The sequence below is a fragment of the Euprymna scolopes genome, chromosome 33, assembly GCF_053919585.1.
Source record: "Euprymna scolopes isolate OS-2025 chromosome 33, ASM5391958v1, whole genome shotgun sequence".
Taxonomy (NCBI): Eukaryota; Metazoa; Mollusca; class Cephalopoda; order Sepiida; family Sepiolidae; genus Euprymna; species Euprymna scolopes.
Window position 1 is genome coordinate 19318198 of NC_136514.1, and position 12293 is coordinate 19330490.

The 12293-nt window shown below is 36.6% G+C and overlaps 1 long non-coding RNA gene across 2 annotated transcripts in view; it reads left to right on the top strand.

Moving 5' to 3' along the window:
• Positions 1 to 7865: 7865 nt before the first annotated feature.
• The window catches only part of LOC145258163 (uncharacterized), a 38705-nt gene continuing 34277 nt past the window's right edge, over positions 7866 to 12293 (top strand). For both annotated transcript variants that reach the window (XR_013864061.1, XR_013864060.1), the window contains exon 1: positions 7866 to 8016. This is a non-coding gene — a long non-coding RNA (uncharacterized LOC145258163). The remainder of the gene's footprint in view (positions 8017 to 12293) is intronic.

Consider the following 12293-nt stretch of genomic DNA (forward strand, 5'->3'; position numbering starts at 1 on the left):
AAATTGGTAAAATGAAAAGAGGAAAGAAAAAGATAAATAAGGCAAACGATGTTTATTTAAAACATGTTCCTCTCGAAAAAGATTCCCGACAGATCCAAAAATTGGATACTGTTGGTGGGTGCACTTCTGCACTTTTGCCACCGTGCTGGTGTAATAACGTTATTATTTTGAAAGGAGGGGAGAGGGTGTTTTGTAACTAATCTGTGCTTTCCACCTAAAAATTTATTAATTTATTAAAAAAAAAAAAAAAAAAAGATATCGTGAAGCTTGAATTTAACCTGAAAAAAAAAAAAAACTATTTAAAAATAGCGGTAACATTTTACATTAAGGCCCGTCTCATGTTCGTATATAACAAAATTTTTTTTTTTTTTTTTTTTTTGTAAATTTCAGTGTGCTAAAAATGAATCTGCAAACCGTTTCCGTCGTAAAAAAAAATAGTTTTCATGATATGAAGAAATTACTTTTTTTTCGAAAAGTGGGTGATCACTTTTCCATGTAAATTTAACTTAAAATGAGCACCCACTTTCTGGCCACATGAGAGAGGGGCATTTTTTGGAGTGTTTATTGGATAAAACGTTTTTTCGATTTCTTTTTTCTGTTTTCATAATCAATAAAGACGAGGAAATTAAAAAAAAAAAAAAAAAAGAAATCGGTATTTACTTAAGGCTCGTCTCACATTCGTATAGAAAAAAATAGGGTTTTTTTTTGTAGTTTTCGATGTGCTTTAAAAGAATATGGTAACCGTTTCCGTCGCAAATTTACAGTTTGTATGGTATTAACCGCTTAACTCTGTGACTATTTTCCATTTCACAGCCCAGACTTCGTTTACGCTATGCGCGAACATGAAAAAAGCTGTGTGCGAGACTAGAAAAGGCTCGCACAAAAACACACATTCATATTTCAAGCTATGTCATATACATACGTGCACACAAACATATGCGCCCACGTCCACACATGTACATATATTCACGTTCGTGTACATACACTCACATTCACGTGTATATACACATACGCTAACGCGCACACGAACGCACACATGGACGACGTTACTACCGCTTTCTAAGGAAATATACACATGCGCAAATGACCACCAGAAACGAGTATAAAAGAGAGAGCAACAAGCGGCTCCTTCTTTTAGGACCAGCTCTCGACCAGAGAGGTTGGGCTACCAGCCGCCTCCCGAAAGGGAGTTACACGCTCGCGCGCGTCAACACCCCTGTGACTATGTATGGGGCACGAGCTAACAGACCGTATGTACACATTCACACTCTTTCTCTCTCTATCTACTACTGGTCCCTGAGAACACCTTCGCATAGCTGACTGCTAACTGATGTCAACTCTCTATCCAGTTTTTTGTCTACACGCTGGACTATCATTCTCATTTCCTACGACACTCATTTCTCTTCCCACGCGCGAACAAACGATAGTGACCCGAACTTGAGATGAACACACATTTCCTATTCTTGCCACAACACCAGTCCCGCAACGAACATTGGTTACACACACGCGGACATGAACACATGTTATAACTAAAACGTTCATTCTTTCAACAGTAAATAAACAACGTTTATCTTATCCATCAATTGAGTCTTTGTTTCCTTCAATTCCATTCGTTTCATTATTTTCTTGTGGCGAGCTAGGGTATTATAGTCAGGTTCGCAACAAATCTGGTGACCCCGCTATTTTAAAATGAAATGGATGATTTTGAATGAAACACTCATACACACCCAGACTCTCTTTCTACAAAGATAAACTTTTCCTCTTCACCAGCTAACAACGAGAGACGCACGGGAACAATACACTTTTCTTCTCACCAGTTAACGAGAGACACACGCCAAGCTATAAACTTTCTTTCTCACCAGTTAACAGCGAGAGACGCACGCCAAACTAACCACGTGTGGTACCCTTTTCTTTCATTTGTTTCTTTCATGAAACAAATTCCTGTTCGTTTAATTCAATTTAACACGTCGTTCGTTTCTTCCTCGAGACAATTTATTTCCCTAATTCGCACCACCACCACAAAATGGTGACAACTGAACGCGAGACAAGCAAACATTGCCTCCTATGCCACAAGTCCACAACAAACTGGCGCCCGACTGACGTGAAAACAAACAAGCATGGCGACCCTACCTTTTTTGAAATTAATTGTTTTGAGCGAGACGCGCGTTTTATTTGATAAAGAAAAAAAACGAACTTTTCAACAAGAAAACTGCTACCGACAAGGACCTCAACGAACTAAAATGATAAAACCCCTTGTCAGACTCGGCAGAAACACGAACACGGAGCTGTTGACTTCATAGCGAATTTAAAAAAAAATTTGAGCTCGACAAACATTTTCACGGTTTCCTGACATTACCCTGCAACAAACGCGAGGAGCAAAATCACATAGGCCTATGTATAATTCTCTCCCGCACAGCAAACACAATAACAAAGAAACAGGACATCCCTATGAACACATTGGAAGAAGAATAATCAACAATACAAGTTGAGATGCACAACGCACGCTGATAAACTCAAAACTTGGAAGTTTCGTTGACAGCCGGAAACCACGAACGAATGCACAACAAACTCCCGTACAGACAATGTACACACACTATCGCAGACGCACATGCGAAGACAATGGCAACCAAACTTATCATTCAACATGAACGAATGCGCACCTAGTGCCAGTCCAAACGATGCACACATTACCGCAGACGCACTTGCGAAGATACCGTCAACTGGGCACACACACGATGTCAACACGAAACAAAAATTTTCCTTCCAAACGAACAATTCACTTCTCTCTCCAAGCAACTCTTTGCACATGTCAGCACACAACAAAAAACCAAACAAACAAATGTCAGCCTAAAAAAGAGTAAATGCATTTTCCACGCGTAAGTAAATACTTTTATTTTTACGAACACACTCCGTTTTTGACATTCCGTTCCTTTTGAAAAAAAAAAAAAAAACAGGACGAAAAATCAATTGCCGAAAACATTACCTACAAAAAAAAATATATATATATATAAATATATATATATTGCATGTATTTTTTTTTCCTAGGAAGGGGAGTATTGTGCGAGACTAGAAAAGGCTCGCACAAAAACACACATTCATATTTCAAGCTATGTCATATACATACGCGCACACATCCACACACGTACATATATTCACGTTCGCGTACATACACTCACATTCACGTGTATATACACACACGCTAACGCGCACACGAACGCACACATGGACGACATTACTTCCGCTTTCTAAGGAAATATACACATGCGCAAATGACCACCAGAAACGAGTATAAAAGAGAGAGCAACAAGCGGCTCCTTCTTTTAGGACCAGCTCTCGACCAGAGAGGTTGGGCTAACCAGCCGCCTCCCGAAAGGGAGGCGCACGCTCGCGCTCGTCAACACCCCTGTGACTATGTATGGGGCACGAGCTAACAGACCGTATGTACACATTCACACTCTTTCTCTCTCTATCTACTACTGGTCCCTGAGAACACCTTCGCATAGCTGACTGCTAACTGATGTCAACTCTCTATCCAGTTTTTTGTCTACACGCTGCACTATCATTCTCATTTCCTACGACACTCATTTCTCTTCCCACGCGCGAACAAACGATAGTGACCCGAACTTGAGATGAACACACATTTCCTATTCTTACCACAACACCAGTCCCGCAACGAACATTGGTTATACACGCGCGGACATGAACACATGTTATAACTAAAACGTTCATTCTTTCAACAGTAAATAAATGACGTTTATCTTATCCATCAATTGAGTCTTTGTTTCCTTCAATTCCATTTGTTTCATTATTTTCTTGTGGCGAGCTAGGGTATTATACTCTGGTCCGTTACAGCTGTTAAATGTGCACTCGCGTACCAAACTGCCTTGTCACAGTGTAGTATTGGCGAAAATTTAAAATTAGACGAAAAACAAGTAGTTTTCCAAATATGAAGCCATGTAATTCTATGTTATCACGGCTGGACATTTTTGGACGCGCAAGCGCGCGATGATATTAACTCCTCAACTTTGGGACTATTTTCCATTTCACAGCCTAGCCCTCATTTACGCTACGTGACACACTGTGACAAGGCAGTTTGGTACATGAGTGCACATTTAATAGCCTTCGTTTATGCTCGCGCAGTCTGTGAAATGGAAAATAGTCCCAGAGTTCAGGGGTTAATATCATGCAGAAAAAAATCAAACAAAAAACTTTTTAACCAATAAACACAAAAAATGCCTCCTCTCTCAGGTGGTCAGAAAGTGGGTGCTCATTTTAAGTTAAATTTAGATCGAAAAGTGATCACCCACTTTTCGAAAAAGTAATTTCTTCATATCATGAAAACCATTTTTTTGCGACAGAAACGGTTTGCAGATTCGTTTTTAGCACACCAAAATCTACAAAAAAAATATTTTGTTATATACGAATATGAGACGGGCCTTAAAGTAAAATAATACCAAAAGGGGCAAAAATGCAAAAGAACCAAAAATTGATTTAATTTTTTATCATGCAATTTTGTGACATAACAATCCGTGAAATTGTGAATACGCTTTTAATTTATCTTATGCAGATTTGGGTTGTATTGAAGATTTTAACATTGAAACAAAATCATTTTTAATAAATTATAATAACATTTGGGAGCATGATATATTTTCGTTTCATCACAACTACAGAGTTTTCAGCATTTGTGCACTACTAAGATGTAATCACTTTCTAGGTTTTCAGTTGGGACATGGGGAGAGTGCATAGCAAGGGCAGACAAATTCAATTTGAGAACTGAATCCAAAATAAATACGTGTTTATTATTGGCTCACAAGGAGCCTTCACACAGGTCATCAAAGATCTCTCCTTGAAGGTGCCGCGGTGTTCCTGGAAACTGAGTGACAACAAGTCTCTCCAGTTTTCTAGTACTCTCCACCTCTTTCGATAACATTTGCAAATAAATTTTCATTATCGCAACAGCTGCTTGCCATTGATTTCTCGTTGGCAGTGGACATTGGTCTTCACTGGAATTTGAGTGGCAATAAGCCTCCTCAAGGTCCCAGTTCTCTTTGCACTTATCCGGCGGAGGCCTGGTCAGTTCTTCAGTCTTTCCTTCCTACTTGACTCTACTTGGTTATTTGGTCTCACTCTTTTTTTTGGGGGGGGGGGGAGTGATGTGGTAATGGGAGGCTTGGGATGAGGTTGTGGTTAGAGAACTTATAGATATGGGGGTTTCAGTGTTCTTGGTTTCATGTAGTATTTTATGTTTTGCCTTTGCAGCAGTTTGTCTGGCCCATGCTTGTTGCTCCTGTGTGTTAGTTTCCACACTCAAGGGTTTTCCTTAAATATTTCAGCTGTTTTCATTATTGGTGTTCGTTGTATTTTTCCAGTCATACCTTTGATTGCAATTTTTCCCATTCTTTTTTCAAAGTTTTTCGGGATTGTTCCTAGTGCTCCTACTATTATAGGTATTATTTTGATTCTTTTTTCATCTTCCATATCCCTTTCAGCTCTCTGGCTAGCTCTGTGTATTTGCGCCGTTTTTCCTTTTCTTTGATATTCACCCTGTGATTGGCTGGAATAGCAAAAATGTGTGTGTGTGTGTGTGTGTGTGTGTGTGTGTGTGTGTGTGTGTGTGTGTGTGTTTAGAAAGTTTCTTTTAAAATAAATATAAGAAACTTATTTTAAAATAAAGTAGACATATTTCAATTTTAATAAAATATGAATATAAACTTTTTGTAACACATTTCTGAAAGTAAAATAAATATAAGAAACTTATAATAACAAAAAATAGAGTTATTTGTTTGTTTGTTTTTTTCAACAAAATAGAAATTCTTTATTTTAAAAAAAAAATAATCATGCATCATACGTGTGAATTTTAAGGAAATTTTTTTTTTTTTTCAAAATTTTAAATTTTCGTAGTAAAGTCATTACATTTTTTGCAATTAACGAATGAAAAAAAATGTCTATTTTTTAAAACTCTATTTGTGTATAAAGTTTCTTATTTAAAAATTAAAAAAAAAAAAAATCTCAAAAACAAAAAAAAAAGAAAAAGAAAAGAAAACGCATTTATTTTCGATTTGGTAATGAAATTGCATTTGTCTGTCCCTGCTATGCACTCTCCCCATTTCCCAACTAAAAACCAAAAAAGTGAATCCGCCTGAGTAGTGCACAAACTGCACAACACAAGTGCCGATTTTTCTTTATTTTTGTCTTTAAAAACAAAAATAAAGAAATCGTCTTCTCTATATAGATCGTTAGGTCAAAGAATCGAGCAATAAAAAAAATTAAGCTGTCGGAAATTTTTTTCGGTGAGAGGAATTCTGGATAACAACCTCCGGTACTCCTTGGGTGTTGAGTTCCATGGCGACCATCAGAAAAATTTAATGGTCATTCCCTTAGTCGCCCCCGCACATAACATTTTTTATTTAGTAACTAAAAAAATGTTTGTAAAAGTGAGAAATTATTAATAAATGTTTAGTAACTTTTTTCTTTTAATATTCATAAAGAGTAAAACTTTTTTCAAAATAAATAAATAAATGTTTGTAAAAGTGACAAATAATCGTTTAGTTTTTTTTGTTTTTTTTTTTACACAGTGGTCACCACTTATCAAGGCCCGGAAGCCACTCAGGGATAGGGTTATTACAAGTACATTACGTTAGTGTGGAGATTTGATGAAGTGTTTGCTTAAGGGGCCGGTTCATTAGGAATTTGTTAACGTTGGACTTGAAGACATCCAAGTTGTAGTCAGGTGGGAAGCAGGCAGATGGAACAGAGTTCCACAGGCGTGCAGTTCTAAGAAAGAAGCTTTGTTCATGGAATCCACATTTTGATGTAGGCACAGATAAAGAATGGGGGAAATTTTTCACAGTGGATTCAGCTAGACGGGTGTTTTTCGTATTACGGCAACATCAGTAAATAAAAAATGGTACATGTGCATGCGCCAGCCTTGATTGGGGGGGGGCTAAGGGAGCGACTATTATTTTTTTCTGCTGGTCACAATGGAACTCAACGCCTAAGGAGTACCCAATCTCCAATTATCGCATTGTATTGGTAAAAACTTCGTAAATGACTAACATTTGGAATATTTACATAATAGAAAATCAAATTCGTATTTTCCTAGTATATGTTATTGGTGTACAAAAAGCAGTATCTATTCTGATCTATCGTTGACATTAAAGTTAGGTACATTAATTATCAGAAATAAACAGGTTTAATTGAAAGCTTGCTTGTTTTTTTTTCTTCTTGTTTTTTTTCTTTTTTTTTGCGCTTCTACAGAATTGGGATGAGATTTTATAGTTGATAAATAGAGTTTCCAGATAAAAAAAAAAAAACAACAATAGTTTAAACTGATTTTCGTTGTCAATTCTAATAAGTTACAATGGTAGCTTCCAAATTATGCAGTCGGAATTACCTGAATATTACTGAATTATTAAACAAAAAACTTTAATCGTGTTAACAGGTGAAAAATTACCGCCATCTTGTATAAATCAAAACGGAAAATTACCTCCCCCCTTTGAACTCTCCTGTGTCTTATGACCGTTTTCATCAAATTCTATTTGTTTTTAATTTTCTGCCTTATCGATTTTCATAATTTTCGTATATAATCGTATTAAAAATACGAGGAATACGTAAATACCATTGATGTATGTGGAATTCAGTATTACGATTTCCGAAATTTCGTCCAAATAATGTAGCAGCGCCGTTTTTTTTTTGTTTTTTTTTTTAATTTCGGGTTTTTAAAGAGTTACTTCCCTTTATTGTAATTAGGATTTCATATTTATCTCCCTTAAACTAATTCGTTACTGATTTTTTTACTTTTAGTCAAGGGAACTTTTTTTTTCTTAATAAAAGAAATCAAATTAAATTTAAAGTTGCAAATAAAAATTACTTTACGAAACAATAAAAAAATGAAAGGGATTTATTTAAAAAAAAAAAAAAAAAAAAATGACTTTGGAAGAAAAGGTCATTTTATTTAAAACCGGAAGTTGGCGGTGTTAATGAGAAATTGTCGCCCTTCACACGGAAAACAACGAGGTAAGATTGTTTTTAAACATCTTTTCCTCATTTTTTAATTTAAGTCGTGAAAAAATGAAATTCTTTACTTTAAGATTTCGTTCAATATAGATGCCACGTTTTTGATAGAAAGAAAATGGTGTTGCTTTTTTATTTGATTGTTTAACGATAGAGCACATATTAAAACAAGTTCGTAATAAATTAGTCCAGACGATTCGAACTACTATTCTCATCTTGAGTGTTATTTTTCTATTTGTGCCCTTTCCAGAATGTTAGACCAAGGGTCAGGAGTAGGTTTGATGAAAGTGTTTATATTGAATGAACTGGGTTTCAGTTTGGGATACCCAGATTTTCATTTTACAACGTTTCGGTCGATGTAACCTCTGACCTTCAGTAGTCTGAATAACCCAAATAAAACAAAGTTTATCAATCCTCATCTAAGAAATTCAGAAACAGAATAGTCAAGACAAGTTTGATTTTTACTTAAAGTTATTGTTTTTTTTTGTTTTTTTTTTTGTTTTTTTGTTATTCGAGAATAACCTTCGGGTGATAGGGAAATTATGTGTGTATAGAATGCAATGTTTTTTTTTTTGTTTTTGCTTTTATTTTTCAATGGTTTGAATTTGTTTTAGTATTATAAAAAAAAACAGGTAAATTTTCAGATTAGCTCCACCTCAACAATTTTCTTTTAAATGATGACTTCAATAGGTTTTAGACTATGCTGAATACGAAAATCGCATTGAAATTTTGCAGAAATGAGTAGTTATCGAGATATAAAAATGTGTATTATGCATTGTATTCTTTGGCGACCATTTTTACGCGCGTGCGCGCGCCATAAACAAATCTATTCATCTATGACTGACATTGCACGCGCATAAAAAAAGATGGCCGCCAAAAAATACAATGCATAATACAACTTTTTATATCTCGATAACTAATTATTTCTGCAAAATTTCAATGCAATTTTCGTAGTGAGCATAATCGAAAAACCTATAAAAGTTGTCATTTAAAAGAAAATTACTGGACCTAATCTAAAAAAAAAAATACCAAAAAATATATTACATTATTAAATATTTATTGAGTTTTCTTTATATTTATTAAAAAAAAAGATACAGCGTTTTTCAAAGGTTTGAATTATGTTAAACTAAAACAGGAAATCCGGTCTAGTAAGCGGAACAATTTTACATTAGCGATTTTCAACAGACACCGGTTTGGATCGCCCATGCTTACGTAACATCAACTTCGACTACTATTTGTAAAATAAAGATGCTTGCTTGTTGTTTTGAGGTGTGGTATAATGTAACAAAGACATATCATTATATAACTAATGGTTATCTATATACTAGCAATACCCGGTAACCGGCGTTGCCCGGTTGAAGGGTGCTTCCCTTCCCCCCCCTCCTCGAAAAAAATTAAAGTACGGTTGCTGTTGTTGTTGCTACTGCCCAACCTCCAACTTCCTCGTGTTCCGAACGGTTTTCTGAATAGATACCCCAACACCTTGTGGTAAGAATGGCTATTGAAATGCAGAAGGCAGCCCGGGTGGAGAGAGGTGAAAAAAGAAATCCATTTAGCTGTTGAAGCTGTAGTAATGTTGACTGGTTACTTGCCAGCCGCTGCAATTAAACATAGTTCATCTCTAAGTTTTATTAATTAATTATTTATTCCAGAGGTTGAAACACAATTACAGGAGACGAAACCGGACATATACTTTCTAAGTGAAACTGGCATAGGGCCAACCACTTCTCTCCATGGCAGGTGCTCGTCTGAGCTTCAATCCCTCGTCCCCCCTCGCCAATCTTTCACAAGAAACACCCGTCTGGCTGAAACTACTGTCAATAATTTTCCCCACTCTTTATCTATGCCTAAATTCAAACGTAGATTCCATGAGAAAAGCTTCTTTCTCAGAACTGCACACCAGTGGAACTCTCTGGCGCTTGCCTGTTTCCCATCTGACTACAACTTGGACGTCTTCAAGTCCAACATAAACAAACTCCTGATAAACCGCCCCCTTAAGTAAGACACTCTATCAAAACCCCCAATACTAATGATTACTACAATACTTCATTGATTACTGTACACGCAAATACCCTTATCCATGAGTGGCCTTCGGGCCTTGATAAGTGGTGACCCCCCCCCCATGTAAAAAGAAAAAAAAAAATTTGTATAAGAATGAAAATATGGAATGAAACGAAACTTTTTTGTGTATTTGTCATTTATTTTTTTTTTTATTAATTACTGCCGTACTTAGTTTCAGTTATTTCACTTATCACAAAAAAAATAAAAAAATAAAAAATAAAAATAAACCTAAAAACAAATGAAAGAAAACACCCCAAAATCTTCAATACTAAAAAAAAAAAAAGAAATCAAAAAGGGAAAAAGAACCAATGAAACTGTTTGAATCCGATAAATGCCTTAACGAATCTTGTTTTCCCGACTGTTGGAAAACCGCCTCTGTGGTACCAGTCTTCAAGAATTCTGGTGAAAGAACTGACCCACTAAATTATCGCCCCATTAGCCTCCTCCCGCTTTTCGCCAAACTGCTAAACTCCTGACTGACAAACAATATGGATTCAGGCAAGCCCGTTCAACAGAAGATATCTTAACTGTAGTTTCTGAACGTATATACTGTTCATTGGATAAAACAGGGGAGAGTAGAGCGGTGGCCCTTGATATATCTAAGGCTTTTGACAGGGTATGGCACGATGGTCTTCTAAGGAAAATTAGATCATATGGAATCACTGGAAGAATTCATAATGTAATTAAATCCTTCTTAAGTAATAGAAAAATCAAAGTTATCCTCGACGGTCGTACATCCAAACAATATGACATAAATGCAAGAGTACCTCAGGGGTCTATCCTTGGACCTCTATTATTCCTGATATTCATAAATGACCTCCCTGATAAAATTGTTTCGGAGATGGGTATATATGCCGATGACACCACTCTCTATAACAGATATGAGGGGAAAACAAATGAACACATATCCAAGGAAATGGCAGAAACACTAGAGGATGACCTCCAATCCGTAGTGGAATGGGGACAAAAATGGTTGGTCACATTCAATGCTGCTAAGACTAAGCTTGTTTCCTTCAATAACTACAAGAAACCTTCTCTACCACCAATAGCAATGGCCAAGAACACATTGCCTGAAAGTACTTCTTTTAAACTCCTCGGCCTAACGTTTACAGGGAATATGAACTGGAATAGATACATTGAGAGCATTGCCAAGGCTGCTGCAAGGAAGGTTGGCTCCCTCTACCGTGCTAGAAAACTACTTACGCCTGACAGTATCCTATACCTCTATAAGGCAACCATTCGCCCATGTATGGAGTACTGTTGTCACATCTGGGCTGGTGCATCTGCTGCTTGTCTCTCGCTCCTGGACAGGGTTCAAAAGAGAGTCGCCAACCTGATAAGTCCTGAACTGTCATCTAGGCTTCAGCCTCTGTCCCATCGACGAGATGTTGCATCCCTCTGCCTGTTCTACAAATACTTTAATGGTGAATGCTCTGACGAACTGCAAACACTTGTAAGTTGTACCTCCCCGACGTAACTACCCCCGACAAACCCAACAAGCTACTAAGTCTCATCCCTTTACAGTAGAGATCCCTAGGTGCAAGAAAGCCTTTTACTCCAATAGTTTCTTCCCCAGAACTACGGGTCTTTGGAACTACCTTCCGGGATTCTGCTTTCCCAACTGCAATGATATGCAGAAGTTCAAGTGTAATGTTAACAAACATCTTTCTACTCATCTCCCTTCATAATGACCCCGCTAATTAAGTCCCTAATAGTAGCCCCCTGCTTCAAAGTGGCACTGTGCCTTGTTTGGGGTGAAAATTGAATAAAAAAAAAATAAATAAATAAAAATAAAAATAACTGAGAAAAATGGAGGAAAAAAACACAATGTTATACGCATTTATCACAAGGTGTAACCCTATTTAAATGTTAAAACTTCAAACAAAAACAAATGTCAATTCGTCACATGAGGGGGGGGGGGCGAATATGAAACTTGTAGGTTATGATGCAGCCCCGATATCCACTGCTCCACTACAACGGCATCGAAATAACGCCATGTTTTTTCGATTTAAACTAAATAACAAGGTCAGTCTGTGACGATGATTTAATATCTCTCTCTGTCTCTCTCCATCTCTCTCATTTTAGTAAAGTGTTCAAATGTAAACAAAACAGACTGTCTCTTTATCTCTCTCTCTCCCTATAAACACATTTAGAGAGAGAGATAGAGAGAAGCAAATACCTCCGTGCTATTCATTAATCGCTTTATCTAATGTAAAACG